Genomic DNA, 15,842 nt, shown 5'->3' with positions numbered 1-15,842 from the left:
ACTGTATTACCTTTCAAGGTTTGAATCATATGGATACATTACCTGGTTAAAAATTATTTTTTTAACGTAAAGGGCAAAGCCTCACAGAATAATAAACGTGGCTAGCCAATAAACACGAAAAGTGCTCATCCCTATCTTTAATCAAAAGCGCTTATTTAAAAAAACAATTTATAAATTAATTTTAAAATACCGTTTTACATCTACCAGATTGCAAGAACACAATCCCATGTTTCTGGTAAGAACAATCTCATGTTTCTGGTAAGAACATAAATTGGTTACAAATCGCTCAGGGACATTATTTGACCGTATCTTGAAAAGCAAAATTTATAACCCAGTAATCCCACCACTGGTACATATGGTAGAGAAGACTGGCACATGGATGATAAATACAGTTATTACTTATAGTGGTGAGAAAATGGAATCAACCTAAATGTCTGTCCATAAGGGAACTGTAATATGCAATAGAAACCATATAATAGTTCACCGAATAAACTAGATTTAAATATTTCAACATGGGTAAATCTAGACAACAATGTTCATTCAACATGATGCTATACAAGTCAAAATTAAAACGACATGAAACTATAAATTACTTACAGACAACAGTAAAAAGTATAAAAACATTCATAGAAATGATAAACACCATATTCAAGAGAATGTTACTTCTGGGGCGGGAGGGAGGGAAGAGAAAGCTATCAGGAAGAAAAAGAAAGCTTCAGTTGCATCTGTAACATTCTATCTCTATAATAAATGAGAAGTAAATAGGATAAAATTACTATCTGCCAGATCTGGATGGTGGGAACATGGGGGTAGGGGTTCCTACACAGGGGCGGGCCCCGCCACCCTGGAGACAGACTGGAACAACCGGCACCGAGACTGCACAGCACAGCATCTTTCAGCAGCGTCCAGAACCAAAACAAAGGAACAAAAGCTCCTGACGGAAAGAGGCCTGGGATTTTTGAAATTGCAGCTCCTCCCTATCATTTTCTGGCCTCAGCAAGTGTTGTGTGGCACCCGGGTAGGTGCTTAAAATGTAAATGTATTAAAGGCGTTCTTGTTTCCACTGAGGCAAGCGTCCTTTAGGATAACTGGCAGTCTGCTATGGGTGGAGCTGAATTAAGTTTGGGCCCATCCTGGCTCCACAGTAACACAGTAAAACCTTGACTAGCCGGAACCCCTGAAGAGAGTTGTCCAAGAGCCATGTTTTCAAGAGTGTGCCCGGTTTCCAGTCTGGGGTAGAGTTCAGTGTACGTGCTCCAGAGTCATTTAGAAGTTCAGACCTCATCCCTGCCAAGGCTTAGCTGAGAGAACTCAGAAAAGTTACCTACCTTGTGTGGGTGGACTCAGTTTCCTTATCTGTAGTTGAGGGCACCACCACTTATTTTTTGCCTTGTTGAGAGGACCAGTGATATTACCTAAGTGTCAACACTTTTAAAACTTTTAGTCTATCTGACTGGGACATCTTTTAAAAACATGTTACACGCTTCCTTCCCTGCCTTCCTAAACAGTCAAGGGAATATCATTTAACCTTTTCTTGCTGACTCAGGGTCACAATTACCAGCAAAGCATCAATTATCAAAATAATGATCCCCCCAAGGGCCAAGGCGTGACAAGCCATTCCCCCTAAATAAATGACCCCCGGCTCTTATGCTCGTGCTTGCTTTGCATAGTGTCTTGATCTCTGTCCACTCTCAGTTGCACTGTGGTCATTTTTCCTCTCTATGCTGGTCTCTTTACTCTCTCCTTTGCTGCTTCCTTTCAGTTGTGGGCTTGGAAATAGGATGACACAACTCCTATATAAGAGTTAAACAGGGCTTCCCTGGTGGCACAGTGGTTAAGAATCCACCCGTCAAGGCAGGTGACACAGGTTCGGGCCCTGGTCCAGGAAGATCCCACATGCCACGGAGCAACTAAGCCCGTGCGCCACAACTACTGAGCCCACGCGCCACAGGTACTGAAGCCCATGCGCCTAGCGCCCATGCTCCGCAACGAGAAGCCCGCGCACCACAACGAAGAGTAGCCCCCACTCACCGCAACTAGAGAAAGCCCGTGCTCAGCAACAAAGATCCAAGGCAGCCAAAAATAAATAAATAAAATAAATTTATTTTTTTTAAAAAAAGAGTTAAACAGGGTCTTAGGGAGCTGGTGTGAAAAAAGTGCAGGAACTTGAGTCCTGGCTGATCTGGAGACCTTCTTGGCTCCGTGCAGATAAGCAAGGCTACTGGGTGGCCATGTCCTGAATAGGGTAGGAGAGGTGTTATGGGATATTATAGGACATATTATGGGATGAACTATATTCTAGACTATAAGCACACCCTACCATCCACTTTGGACACAACATTCATGGGGGCAAACTCTCAGCAGGCCCAGGAGGACTGGTCCCAGTGACCCCAGGCACCCTTTCACTTGCCCAGGCTGGAGGAATACAGAGCTGCCTACCCCTGGGCCAGAGCAGCTGACCACAGGTTCAACTTCTTAGAATGTTATACTCGATCCTAGATACTTCCAGACAGGATTAGAACATTTGTGAAGAGCATGAAAATTTCTCTAATTCCTAAAGGTTCATCACACAGTAGGGTTTTACTTATTCAACAAATATTTATTGAATCCTACTATGCATCAAGCACTGGGGATGTAGCGGCGCACAGGATAGAGACCACAAGAATACTGGTTCTCTTTTCCTTTCAATAAACACTTGACATTTATCGGTCAAGAACCTCTGATTTATGTGCAGACACACACATACACACACACACACACACACACACACACACACACACACACACAGCCTTGTGGCCTGGAGAGTAAAGGATATGACTTTTTAAGAGCTTCCAGTACCTGTAGAACCCATCTTCCCTCCCGAGATCCCATTACCATAGTGAAATAGACTTCACTCCTGTAGCACCTCTCCCTCCAGTCTCAGCCAAACTCCAGCAACAATCAGAGCAACCCCTAGTACCCTCAAACTCTATCTCCCAAAAGGCTACATGCAGTTACCATTATGCCCATCTGTACCTCATTCAGGTCCTGTGGTTGGCCCAGAGTCTGCTCAGCACGAAACAGAATTTGAGAGTCCTTAAAAATCCACTCCTTGAGCTTAAGCCAGGAGGGCTCCCTCCCCAAAGGCCAGCAAGAGAACTATAAAAAGCCCCATTCTCCCTTGGCTGGCATTCCCAGATGGCAACAGCCCACCAAGGGCTAGGCTTGACCCCCACCACTGACTTCTTCCTCTAACTCCATGGAACAAAAACTGGAGCAGATGAGATCACCGAGCCCAGATTGCCCTCAGGGTGGGACCCCAGCACAAGTTCATCATGCCCTGTTGATTACACTTTACACTGTTCTCCATGCAATGTGGGAACAAAGATGACTCAGAGTCCCTGCCTTCAGAGAGCTGCTAATCAAAATAAGAACAGAGCAGAGACCCTGTTGACAAAGCCAGCCTATATCCCAGACAGCCAGCACCCAGAGGGATGCCGGCATCTCTGGATGTACCTCCTCCTTCTGATCACAGGTTCGTTGACCCTACCCAGTTTTCATTCCCCTCTGACTTGAGGTCACCCAACATCATAAAAATGCCTGAGGCTGTTTGGACCTTCCCAACCACTTCCTCTGAAGCCATATTATATCTAGCTTTACCTGGTTTCCTCTAGGCACCAGGAAGCTCCTTCACCACAGGGCCCGCTGGGCTGTCCAGCTCCTGCTGGATGGTGACAGGGCTCTTAGAGGGAGTGGTCTGGCTGATGACCACTCCCCCAGGACCCGCCCTCCACCACCCACCCGTTTCCTGAGCCAGGGCCAGGCCCCCAGGAAACCGCTCACCGCAGCTTTTGACCGCAGGCTTTGCGATCAGGTCCCTCCCTTTAAGGTCCTGGTTCCAGCAGAGAGGGGAAGAGACTCCTCAGAAAGCCTGGGTGGAAGCAGTGCAGAGCTGAGCAAGTCCAGCCAGACTCTGAGCACTCACAGTGCCTGTCCATTCTGTTACTCTGCTCCATGGTGGACACTTCTTGAAACTTTTTCTGGGGCTGCCTCTAGGCCTTCATCAGAATCCTCTTGCACCTTTGCAGGCTCTCCTAAAACAGCTCCACCCATCTGCCCAGCTTTCCCCTGCCCCTCCCTCGTTTTCACCATCCCTTTCTCTCCCTCTCTGGGCGTAATTTATCTACAGGACGTTGGGGGAGGAGCAGATAGTCTTCCCAGCTGTGAGACAGAGAGGCCAGGAACGAAGGTGTGATTCATCAGGGCTGCTTGGAAGCAAGGGGAATTCCAGAGCAAGGGAGAAGAATCACGGCTGCCCCCAGTTCACCCTGTCAGCAGGGGAAGCAGCACACACACCTGGGAGACCCACATCCTCAACCCCCGAGAATCTAGGATATGGCTGCAAAGTCCCACCAACTAGAAAGTCTGCACTAACTAGGGTTTCGATTTTCACCTGCCTCTAATTCCCCACTTGCCTAATTCTTCAAACGGAAAGCTTTTCATTTAGCAATGGCATTAAATATCTTGGGCTACCCCTGCAGAATTTGGTTGGAGAAATAACAAAATAAAAGACTATCACTTACTGATGACCTCTATAGGTTCTGCTAAGCCTTTAACACACGTTAGCTCATTGTTCAGTCTCACAAAACTGTATGTGGTAGGTATGATGACTAACTCCATTTTACTGGTGAGAAACACAGGCTCAAAGGAGTTTAGCACCGCAGGGCTAGTAAGCTGTCAAGCCCTGCAGTGAGTTGCATGAACTGGGTTACAAAAGGAAACCAGAGGGGCTTCCCTGGTGGCCCAGTGGTTGAGAGTCCGCCTGCCGATGCAGGGGACATGGGTTCGTGCCCCGGTCCGGTAAGATCCCACATGCCGCAGAGCGGCTAGGCCCGTGAGCCATGGCCACTGAGCCTGTGCGTCTGGAGCCTGTGCTCCGCAATGGGAGAGGCCACAACAGCGAGAGGCCCGCGTACCGCAGGAAAAAAAAAAAAAAAGAAAAGGAAACCAGAGATGAAGGGAAACTCCTCCTTCAGGTATTATCAAATAGCCCCTCCTCGGGATGCGCCCCAGACCACCCCATCTAAAATGCCATCTCACCCCCTCCATGACAATTCACATCCACCTTCCCTATCATGTTGCTCTGCTTATCATTAACTTGCTTTCCACTATCTGTCTTGCTTATTGACAGCTTCCCCCCACCAGAAGCCAGCTCCATGAAGTCAATGACTATCATATATTTTGTTCACTGCTGTGTCCTCTGCGTCCAGCATTCATATATAGTAGATGCCAAAAAAACTGTTGAATGAATGAATGAATCCTTTAAAATAGAACTAAGAAGTGTGAGTGTAGGAAGAAAAAGAGCATGATCCATCCATTCAGGGGAGGAAAGAGAAAAGATGGTGAGAGAATCTGGCCAGGGGCAAGTTGGGGTCTCCAGATGGGACCTACAAGAGGAAATGAAGGTCTGCCAGGTCCCCTGTGGACTCCAGCAAAGCCTTCCTGCTGGCAGTAGTGATTTCCAGCTGCCAGGGCCCCAACCTGAGGGCTTCTGCTGGGGAGGGCGGGCTTGCAACCCTGAAACAAAGGCCTATGGACATGCAGCTGGCCAGAGAGGCAGGACTGAGCAGCGGCCTGGGCCAGAGTGGCAGCCTGGGATGGGGAGAGGGGGGCAAATGAGGAGCTGAAGACAGCCCTCAGTGCAGCTGCAAAGGCAGCACCCTCCCAATGCCCAGAGTCCCCTCAACCCTCAACACAACAGGGAATAGCTAGTTGGTCTCCCGATTAACCCTCCAAAGTCAGTGCTCAGCCTGGGCTTGTAGCAACCCCCAGACTTGGAACCAGAGCCTTCACAAGGTTTTGAGAGGAGAGTGGAGGTGAAGGGGCAAGCCATACATCTGGAACACAGCTCCTTTTCCCCTCCTGCCCTGGCCATCCCTCAGGCCATGGCCTTTGGTCACCTCCAGGGTAAACACAGTGACCCTGGGAGAGCTGTGGATTTGGTAAGGCAAATGTTTACCCTGGAGCTATTACAGGCCAGGGGTGTAAACATCCACCATTGGCTCCTGGTATCTACCGTCTCCTTGTGGCACACATGGGACATATCCAGTAAATTGTAAAGCTCTTGAGGGCCCCTCCTAGCCACAGTGAGCCCCTCATTTTGTATAGGAGTTTATGCAGCACTTTCCACGTATGTGGCTTCCTTTGATCCTTACCACAGCCTCTGTGAAGAAAAGCAGGCAAGTCCCCAACTCTACTCATGTGGAAGCTGAGTCAGAAAAAAGTATGTGACTTGCTCAGGTCACGTTGGGAAAAGCATGGATTAGACCACGAGGAAATCTGAGTTCTGGTCCCTGTTTGGCCAACAGGAGCCAGGCTCCAGTCACGTCACATCTCTGGGCTCTGATGCCTGCATGTGTAAATGGCCTAGGCACCCGGGAGGTGCCTTCCAGCCCAAATGACTCTAGAAATCCGATGCCATATACAGTTGAGCCAGGACTAAAGCGGAGGCAAAATCCTGTGCTGGGCTCCCATGCCAGTGCTCTTCCCACTCTCCCCAGTGTGCCACTTCTAATAAAATGCAGTAGAAAAGCCCAAGGCAGCTCTTAAGCAAACCACTTCCTCTGCTTCTAGGACTTGGTTTACCCCACGCAGACTCCCTGCCCCATCCCCAGAGCAAGACATCCAGGGATCTAAGGGGTTGCCCAGCCTTCTGGGAAAGGAGTGGGGGCAGCAGAGACAGAGGAGTATTAACAGCAGGAGATGAGATGAGGCATCCCAGGCCCACAGGGAAGAGGGTGAACAACAGAGGGAAGGGGTACACCTTTTTTGGGTTCTTACTCCCTAGGTTTTCTGCTGGAAATGGTTAGGGTGAAGTCATTCCCAGCTACGTCACTCAGGATTCCATTCCCAGTCCAGCAAAGGCAGGCTAGAAAGGCACTTGCCTTAAGGGAGGCCGGCAATGTGCTCAGTGGGGAGCCCTCAGGGCTGTCATTACTCTCCCTCATTATTTCTTTGAGCAAGGTTGGTGTGACTGAGCTGCGTGCAGAGGCAGGGCTGAGGAGACTCTGGGAACCCCCAGTCCAGGGTTCCCTGTAGGACGATACAATCCGGATCGCCTCCTGGGGGCCCCAGAACAGGAGATAGGCAAGTGACTTCCGAGGGTGAAACTCTTACAGTGGCCGCTATAACACCGCCCCACCCCCCAGGCCACACCCCTCCAGCCTCCCACCATTACGTTTCCCACTCCGTTCTTTCTTTTGTTTTAAAAAGCAGCTCCAAAGAGTAAAAGTAGCTACCTAAAAACGTCTTGAAATTTTCGAGTTTGCACGCCTCCTCCTAGCGTTCCAAACCAAAGGGCTGCGAATAAGGAGAAAATCAACCAAACCGGTTTTGGGAGTGGGTGAGGTCGAGGGAGGCAGTGGCAGGCAGTGGCTTCTGTGCTTTCGGCTCCCCGACACCCCATTGCTGGCACCCACTCTAATCCCTCCAGGACGCGTGAGATTCCCAGAGCGAGTACTGTGTGACACCAACCCGGAACAGGCTGCTGGCGCCTTTGGGCTCCCGGGACCAGAGGCTCGGGTCCTTCCCCAGAAGAGTCCACCCCTCCCGGGCCCACAGTCCCAGGCAAGGACCAGCCCTCGGGCAAAAGCGCGCGCAGTGGGCGCGGGTGGGCGCCGCCTCGAGGGCTTCCCGGGTTTCAAACTGCGCCTCTTGGAAGTCACGGGGCGCATTCGCTCCTTTCGTTTCCGGGGTGGGGGCTAAAGGACAGAAAAATGTCTCCTTACACGAGCCTCTCGCGCTCCAGCCCTCGGCCTGGAGGGTCGCCCTGGGAGGAGCCCACGCGGCCCCGGGCCCCTCTCTGCCGCGCCGAGTCCTCACCCCGCAGGGGGCTGGGGCGGGTGCCCGGGAGGGCAAGGGCTTCAAAACCACTCCGGGCACTGCCGCTCGGCCCGCTGCGCCCGCAGAGGACGCGGGGAGAACCGACGGACACTCACCGAGCAGCGGCCGCCCGGCTGGATCCAGAACGCACGGCGCGCGAAGCCACCCAGGTGCCGCCGCAACGCGGGCGCGAGTTTGAATGTCGCTCCGGGAAGGGGCCGAGGCTGCCGGCCGCTCCCGCCCACGGCCAGCCCCTTGGCGGCCGGGGCGCGGCCAGCTGCTAGCGCGGCCCCCGGGGACCCCAGCCCGCGCGCGCCTTCCAGCGCCCGGCAGGAAGTCGGGGCCGAGCAGAGCGGCAGCAGCCGCGGGAGGGGACAGGGAGGGCGGACCAGGAATTTTTCCAGTGGGTGGAGACTCGGGCCAGCGACTGGAATCCCGCGATTGGCGGCTCGGCGGGGGACGGGGGCAACCTCGCGGCGCTGCGAGCTGGAACCCGGGGTAAAGGCTGCGGCGGCGGGAGGGGGTCTTGCGCGCCGCTAATGATTAACGCCCGCGGGTGGGGCTAGCGCGCGGCCCCGGCAGTGTCCTCCCGGCCGAACGCTAGCCGCCCCCGAGCAACCTAGATGCGCTAAGACACAAAGACGCACGGGGTGGGGGGGGGACACACAGTGGTGTCACAGACCTGATATCACTGCCTCCCAAGAGGTCACCGGACGGCCAAAACAGCCCCCATTGTACGGACAGGAAAGGGGGCTTCCAAGTGAGTCCTTAGTTGGGATCGGACTTGGGAGTCCTGATCCTACCAGAGCAGGTCACCTCGGCTTTTCTGAGCCAGAAACTCACGTCTTGAATTCCTCACCGAAATTCGCTTCCCGTGACCCTTTACAGATATAAATCCAAACCTCCGAGAAGCTGACAAGAAAGAGATGAAGAAGCCGATAACTTGGAGGGAGTCCACCACAAGACTGTTAGGTGGAAAAAGCAAGAGGCAGAAACCCGTGTAAATAAAGGACCCATTTTGGTAAAACGAAGAGAACCTGTCTCCTGTTTTTATGTCTGTATGTAATCATGTGGGCATCGAAAGGTGCATACCTGGAAAGTGAGGGGCTGAGGACGCGACAGGGACACTCAATAAGGATCGGCTGCGTTTTGAGCAAGAGCATAAACTTTAAAACCCGAAGTAATTCATCAATAAATGTGCTGAAAAAAAGATGCTGTCCCAGCACAGGACAGGGGAAGAGAAGCCCAGGATGGGAGGAGGGATGGGACACTGACTTCAGAACCACTGGGTATACTTGACATCCAGTAGAGGTAAGTGCGTCTAGTAAACGCCTAATATTCACGTTAAAAAACAAAATAAGCAAAAAAAAAAAAAAAAGCCAAAAAGGAAAAGAAAAAAAGTTACTCCAGGCAAATGCAAGTCCTAGGTGATTTACAGGGAGGGGAGGGGCGTGAGCGGAAGGAAATGGCTTTCAGGTGACTTTGAAACTGGATCATGGCGGAGGGTGGGGTGAAGACAGCGGGGCTCCCCTGGCTACCCGCGGCGGGGGAAAGTGGTAGGCGCTGGGCCGGATCGCCCGGGAAGCTAGACGCACATTCCTCAGAGAGGGAGGGTCGCACATTCCTCAGGGAGGGAGAGCCTCCTCCAACCTAGCAGAGCACTGCCCTCGCCGACTGCGAAGGTGAAAGAGATTGCGAAGGCGGGTGCGGGGTGGAGGGGGTCGGAGGTAAACAGCAGCCACGGGCTCTGCCAGATACAGCCCGCCAGGCTCCGGACTGGGGGGTGCGGAAAGTGAGAAGCCCCTGTCTCCTCCTGCCTTCCAGAGACAGTTCAGCCTCAGGCTTCTGCCTTTCTTTAATCCTGCTTTCTTCTCTGATCACCCAAATCCTATCAATCCCTTCCTGCCCATCTCAAATTCCAGCTTCCAAAGAAGGCCTCTGATTTAACTAAGCCATCGGTGAGCAGCACCCCTCAGCCAGGGCAGGTAATCGCGTTACTGACAGTAATAGTAACTAATTTAGTGAATGCTTACCATTTGTAGGGCTCCTGCTATGCTATTTACAAACACTGTCTCCATCCTCACCTCCGCCTTGTGAGCTAGTGTTAACGGAAATCAGGTTCATCTGCTGGCCGCTGGAAAGCCAATACTCCAGAGACAAGTGTTGGTTGGAAAGGAAATGTTGCTTTATTCAAGAGGCTGGCAACCTGGGGAGATGGCACGCTCCTGCCCAAAAACCAACGCTAGAGATTCTGCTCGCCCAGGAAAGTTTTTAAAGGGAGAATCATCAGGGGAGGGGGTCAGATTCTTTCTTACCTTCCACTGTGTGCAGACTTTCTTCTGATTGGTTGGTGATGAGGTAACAGGGCAGTGTTCCAGGAATCTTGTGCTCAGCCTGAAGTTACCATCCTCCACCTGGATGGGAGCCTTAGTTCCTGCAGAAGAACTCAAAAATATTGTTATGTGTGTTCCTTGAGTTGGAAACCGGACCCTGCCCCATGGCTGCACTATTGTTTCTTGAATGCTTCTCCTGTGTTTCTGCACTCCCTTCCCTGATCAGCAACTCTTTCAATCTGCCCTTTGGAACTCAAGGAAGATCCAGGACGCTGCATGAAGCCTATTTCCTGCAAACAAGAAATGGAGAACACGGAAAGGATTTGTACCCAGGAGGGCCCCACAGGGTCCGTTTCCCTAGTAAGTATCCTTATCCCCATTTTACAGATGGGATAACTGAGGATAAGAAGGATCTAGCCACTTGGCCAAGATCATATAACCAGAAAAAGCTGAGCCTGACAAGGTCCCAGATAGGCCCAACATTTGAGGGCTTACTATGTGCTGGCCATTATTCCAAGTCCTTTGTATGAACAATTGCAGTCACAGAAGAAGAAAATGAGGCAAAGTCACACAGCTAGTGTATGGTAGATCTCAGATTCATAATAGGGGAATGCTTCTCTTCACCATTATCTATTCTGCTTTCTTTTTGACACTTGTTATTCAGTTCACGGCTTGATTATAATATCTTGCTCTGTTTCTACTTGTTTTAACGTGTATCTTATTTCCTAAAAAGAGTGTAATCTTTCCTTGTGGCAGGAGTCATATAGGATGTACTTAGCAGAGCAATGCTGAACTCAAATGAAATAACCCAAACAGTTTGTGAGAAATTACACCATCTCACTCCTAAGAATAAAACTCTGTCTGGGCCCAGGAGCTCTAGGCCGAAGCCACTCCACAGTGCAGAGCCTCTCCTTCCGCCCTTTGCTTTAGCGGCCTCACCCTCTCTTCTATTAAGTCATTTATTGTTATAATAACACCTTGTGCCTCAGTAATGTCTTTAATCCAAGATCTCAAAAGTATTCTAACTCATCTTCAAAGTACCCCCACTGAGTTGGGGAGATGGACAAATTTTCCCCCATTTTATGGGTGAGAAAACCAAGACAACACAGAGCTGAAATGACTCACTATGGAAATCAATGGCAGGGTTTCTTCTCCCAGCCCTTCCCCTCCTCCTTCCGAACTCTTGGCTGCCAACATTTGCATGAAAATTTCAAATCCCAGAGACAAAGGCCATTGAGTTTTCACAATAAAGGACATTTCCAAACTGTCATCTCAGCTCTTCTATTGTGGTAGACCTCAGGAGAGGGAGGGGAATGTAAACACGGTGAAGGTCCCCTGGGGCTCTGTGCTTCCAGCCCAGAGAAGGAGCAAGAGCTAGCTGGCTGGGTGGGGAATGAAATCCCAAACTTGGAGGAAATCCCTGTCAAAGGCAACCTCAAAGTCAACCTGTAAACCACCGCCAAACTTAGAGGTCTCAAAGCTTCCAGAGTTTCAAGGTGCATTTTATTTTCTTTTATTTTTATTTATTTATTTTTTTTGCGGTACGCGGGCCTCTCACTGTTGTGGCCTCTCCCGTCGCGGAGCACAGGCTCCGGACGCGCAGGCTCAGCGGCCATGGCTCACGGGCCCAGCCGCTCCACGACATGTGGGATTTTCCCGGACCGGGGCCCGAACCCGTGTCCCCTGCATCGGCAGGCGGACTCTCAACCACTGCGCCACCAGGGAAGCCCCACGGTGCATTTTAGCAACACTTCCCAAAGTGTGAGTCACAAGCCACAACAACAACAAAACAGATAAATTGGACATCAGCAAAACATAAAATTGTTATGCCTCAAAGGACATCAAGAAAGTGAAAAACTGCAAAGGATGGGAGAAAGATTTTGCAATCATATATCTGATAAAAGACTGCATCTAGAATATGTAAAGAATTCCTACAGCTCAATAATAAAAAGGCAAATAGCCCCAATTGTAAAATGGGCAAAGGACCTAAACAGACATTTCTCCAAAGAAGATATACAAATGGCCAATAAGCACATGAAAAGATAATGTCATTAGCCATCATGGAAATGCAAATCAGAAAAACAGTGAAATATCACTTCATACTTTTTAGGATAGCTAAAATCAAAAGCACATAATAAGGGTTAAGGAAGATGTGGAGAAATTAGAATTCTTATACACTGTTTGTGAATGTAAAATGGTGCAGCCACTTTGGAAAACAGTCTGGCAGTTCCTCAAAAGGTTAAACTTGGAGTTACCATATGACCCAACAATTCTACTCCTTAGGTATGTACCCAAGAGGAATGAAGACATCTGTCCACACAAAACCTTGTGCACAAATGTTCATAGCAGCATTATTCATAATATCCAAAAGGTAGAAACAACCCAAATGCCCATCAACTGATGAATGGATAAATGAAATGTATATCCATACAATGGAACATTATTCAGTCATAAAAATGAATGGGGGCTTCCCTGGTGGCGCAGTGGTTGAGAGTCTGCCTGCCAGTGCAGGGGACACGGGTTTGAGCCCTGGTCTGGGAAGATCCCACATGCCGCGGAGCAGCTGGGCCCGTGAGCCACAACTACTGAGCCTGCACGTCTGGAGCCTGTGCTCCGCAACGCAACAAGAGAGGCCGCAACAGTGAGAGGCCCGCGCACTGCGATGAAGAGTGGCCCCCGCTTGCCGCAACTAGAGAAAGCCCTCGCACAGAAACGAAGACCCAACACAGCCAAAAGTAAAATAAAATAAAATAAATAAATAAATAAAAGAAATGCATTTCCATTAAAATAAATAAATACTAAAAATATTTAATATACTAAGAATCATTGAATTGTATACTTTAAATGGGTGAATTATGTGGTATATGAAATATATCTCACTAAATTTGTTAATTCTTCTTTACATGTGCCATTAATACATGTTCCAGAGTTACCCAGGCTCCCTAAAATCAAAACCTATCAGAATCCTACCAGAATCTTCGGCAGGCAGGACCCAACTCTGCATTTCCCCAGAGCCCACTGAATGAAGTTCACTGTGCCTTACAAGACAGTGATTCAAAGCCATGTGGCCCCCAGGCTTCCTGAAATGAGTAGAATGGAGAGTCTGTAACTAACTCTGAAAGGGCAGTGGCCTGGGCAAGGGGTAGTGGGGGGATGGGAGTTGCTTCCTGAAGTTCTTTATCAATAACTTCTTTCCCTCAGTCTGGACTCCTTAAGTGTCAGAAAAATCTGACATCGGAAAGGGGAAGAAAGTATGGGGCAAGGGAGAGGAAGGCTTGTCCCCGCCTTACTACATTCACGCTCGTAACCACTGCTATGGGGAGCTCTCGAAAGGAATGAGCTGTTTATTTGAGTTTGTGTCTGCAAGAGAAACATTTGCCAATCACCTGTGGTGTTTCAAGAACCCTGGAGTGCACGTGAACCATTTCTGGAGATCACTTATGTTCACCTTTGTTATCAGTAGATAAAGGAGCTGTAAGTCAGCATTTACAACACCTGAGACCTGAGAGCTGGAACTAAGACATCAGCCTTTGATGAACTGGGGGTGATTTATACACAGACATGCTATTCCTTCTCTGTCCCAAAGGCCAGAAGTTTTTCTATTTGCATCACATCACTACCTGTAGGTGAATGAAGTGTAAACATGGAAGTCAAGCTTTAGCCAGTCTAATGTTAAAGTGAAAGATTTTCTGAGGTGGGTCAAGAAACTATTAGCTGAGATGGTGTTTTGAGTTGTCTGAGTACTTCCATTTATCAATGTGGTTAATGTCCTAGAAGACTTGCCACTTCTACCTGAGATTTTTCAGACCTGGGTGTTCATAAAAATCACCTGGAAAGTTTCCGACTCAGAAACAGACCCAAGGAATCTGCATTTTTTTAACAAGCAAGTGAGTCAGATGCAAGAGAGATCCATTGACCACACTTTAAAAAACATTGGTCTGAATTCTGCTTTGTGTCTTTTCCCCTCCTGGTGCTTCCTCTTCCTCCCCTGAAACACAGGACTCAAGATAAAAACCCTGCAATCCCTCCCTGTGCTCCAAATATAAAAGGGTATGGCTTTTAAGACTTTATGATGTTGGAATAAATCAGGCTATTATATTTAATCAGATGAAAGAGTTCCACCTTGATTCCATGTGAAATGTTTAATCTTCAACACCTTGGTGACAAGCAGGGCGGGGCGCACCCACCAAGTACTATACTGTAACTTTCAGAAAGCAAATTAATAAGAGCTTGATTAGGAGGTCATTGCCCAGTTACTCGCAGATGGAGGCAGTTCTTCCTGACTAATTTTGGTTGTTGATGTTTTCCTCCTAGACAGGGCCCTATGGGTTCCCTGGCTTCTCTGTCTTATCCAAAGAGGACAGAGCAGCTGTGCCAAGGCAACAGTGGAGCCCAGATCTGCATACCCTTCCTCTGGTTTCTGTGCCAGACCATACAGGAAACATGGGTTATTTATAACCAGATTAGGACAAATGGGACCAGGTCCACCTAGTTTCCTAAACCACTGGCATCTCCTCCAGAGGCAATGAAGAATCGACCCAAGGGTGGATGGAATAACTTTGTTTCTCCACCTGAGCAGTGACCAGGCTCCCAGACCCCACTTGGTCCTATCCTAGTATTGGCTGCCAGGCACTCCCATCAGAATCTCAGATCCCTTCATAAGCAGTGCTTTGTGGAGATCAGCCTTGCCTGCTCTCTTTTTTACTTTCCTGCTATATAACTGCCTTCCTATCAGTCTTAAAGGATTTCCAGGGTTTTTACCAATCCTGAAAATCTTGGATTCTACCATCTTAAGGAGCCCCATACTGGATCATTCAGCTACAACAACCTCTCTTTTCCCTTCACCTCCAAGCTTGTCTAGGGAGAGAAACCTGGCTTCATAACTCTTGATTCTATGATCCAAATACCCTTATCTCAGGCCTGTGGGTGTCCTCAGCCTGTGATTGTTATGGGAATAACATAATGCCAGGTGTAGTCAACCATCCTTTGAGGATTGCCCAACAACCCTTTGAGGCAGGTAATAGTTCTCTCCCATTTTACAGATGAGAACATTGAGGCTCAGAGAGGTCAAGTCCCAGGTCCCAGGTCATGTGGTCCTTAATGGCAGACGTAGGACATATTCCCAGGCCCCTCTGTCCTAAACTCACCCTCTTAACCACCATCAGGCTACCAAATACACCACCCCAGCTCCCAAGGAGTCACTAGACCCAAGCAGAGAAGGTGGAAGCAACTTAAGCAAATTAAACCCAAGATAAGAAATGCAGACTTCCCTGGTGGCACAGTGATTAAGAATCTGCCTGCCAATGCAGGGCACACGGGTTTGAGCCCTGGTCTGGGAAGACCTCACATGCCGCGGAGCAACTAAGCCCGTGCTCCACAACTACTGAAGCCCGCGCACCTAGAACCGGTCCTCCGCAACAGGAGAAGCCACAGCAATGAGAAGCCCGCGCACCACAACGAAGAGTAGCCCCTGCTCGCTGCAACTAGAGAAAGCCCGTGTGCAACAACGAACACCGAACACAGACAAAAATAAATAAATAAATAAATAAATTTATAAAATTAAAAAGAAAAAAAGAAATGCCCCCACCCTGTTTTGCCCAACCAAAGCAGTATGAATTGCCTTACAATTCACCAGAAAGCCTCTAGACT

General features: G+C 49.3%; 1 protein-coding gene and 1 long non-coding RNA gene across 3 annotated transcripts in view; one reads left to right on the top strand and one right to left on the bottom strand.

Annotated features, from left to right (window-relative positions):
• Window positions 1-8,217, bottom strand: part of PLEKHG3 (pleckstrin homology and RhoGEF domain containing G3) — a 42,734-nt gene extending 34,517 nt beyond the window's left edge. The window contains exon 1 of one of the 2 annotated variants that reach the window (XM_032618689.1): window positions 7,977-8,217. The gene's annotated coding sequence lies outside the window, so the exon portion shown is untranslated. Of the gene's footprint in view, window positions 1-3,639; window positions 3,719-7,976 lie in introns of those variants that run through there. The other variant, XM_032618697.1, reaches the window with a different exon arrangement.
• On the top strand, window positions 7,714-8,896 carry LOC116746969. Its single transcript, XR_004347934.1, has 2 exons — window positions 7,714-8,030; window positions 8,749-8,896. It is a non-coding gene; the product is annotated as an uncharacterized LOC116746969 (long non-coding RNA).
• Window positions 8,897-15,842: the final 6,946 nt, after the last annotated feature.

Source organism: Phocoena sinus, chromosome 2, assembly GCF_008692025.1.
Source record: "Phocoena sinus isolate mPhoSin1 chromosome 2, mPhoSin1.pri, whole genome shotgun sequence".
Classification (NCBI taxonomy): domain Eukaryota; kingdom Metazoa; phylum Chordata; class Mammalia; order Artiodactyla; family Phocoenidae; genus Phocoena; species Phocoena sinus.
Note: the sequence above shows the minus strand (reverse complement) of the source record. Positions and strands in the feature narration are given on the sequence as shown.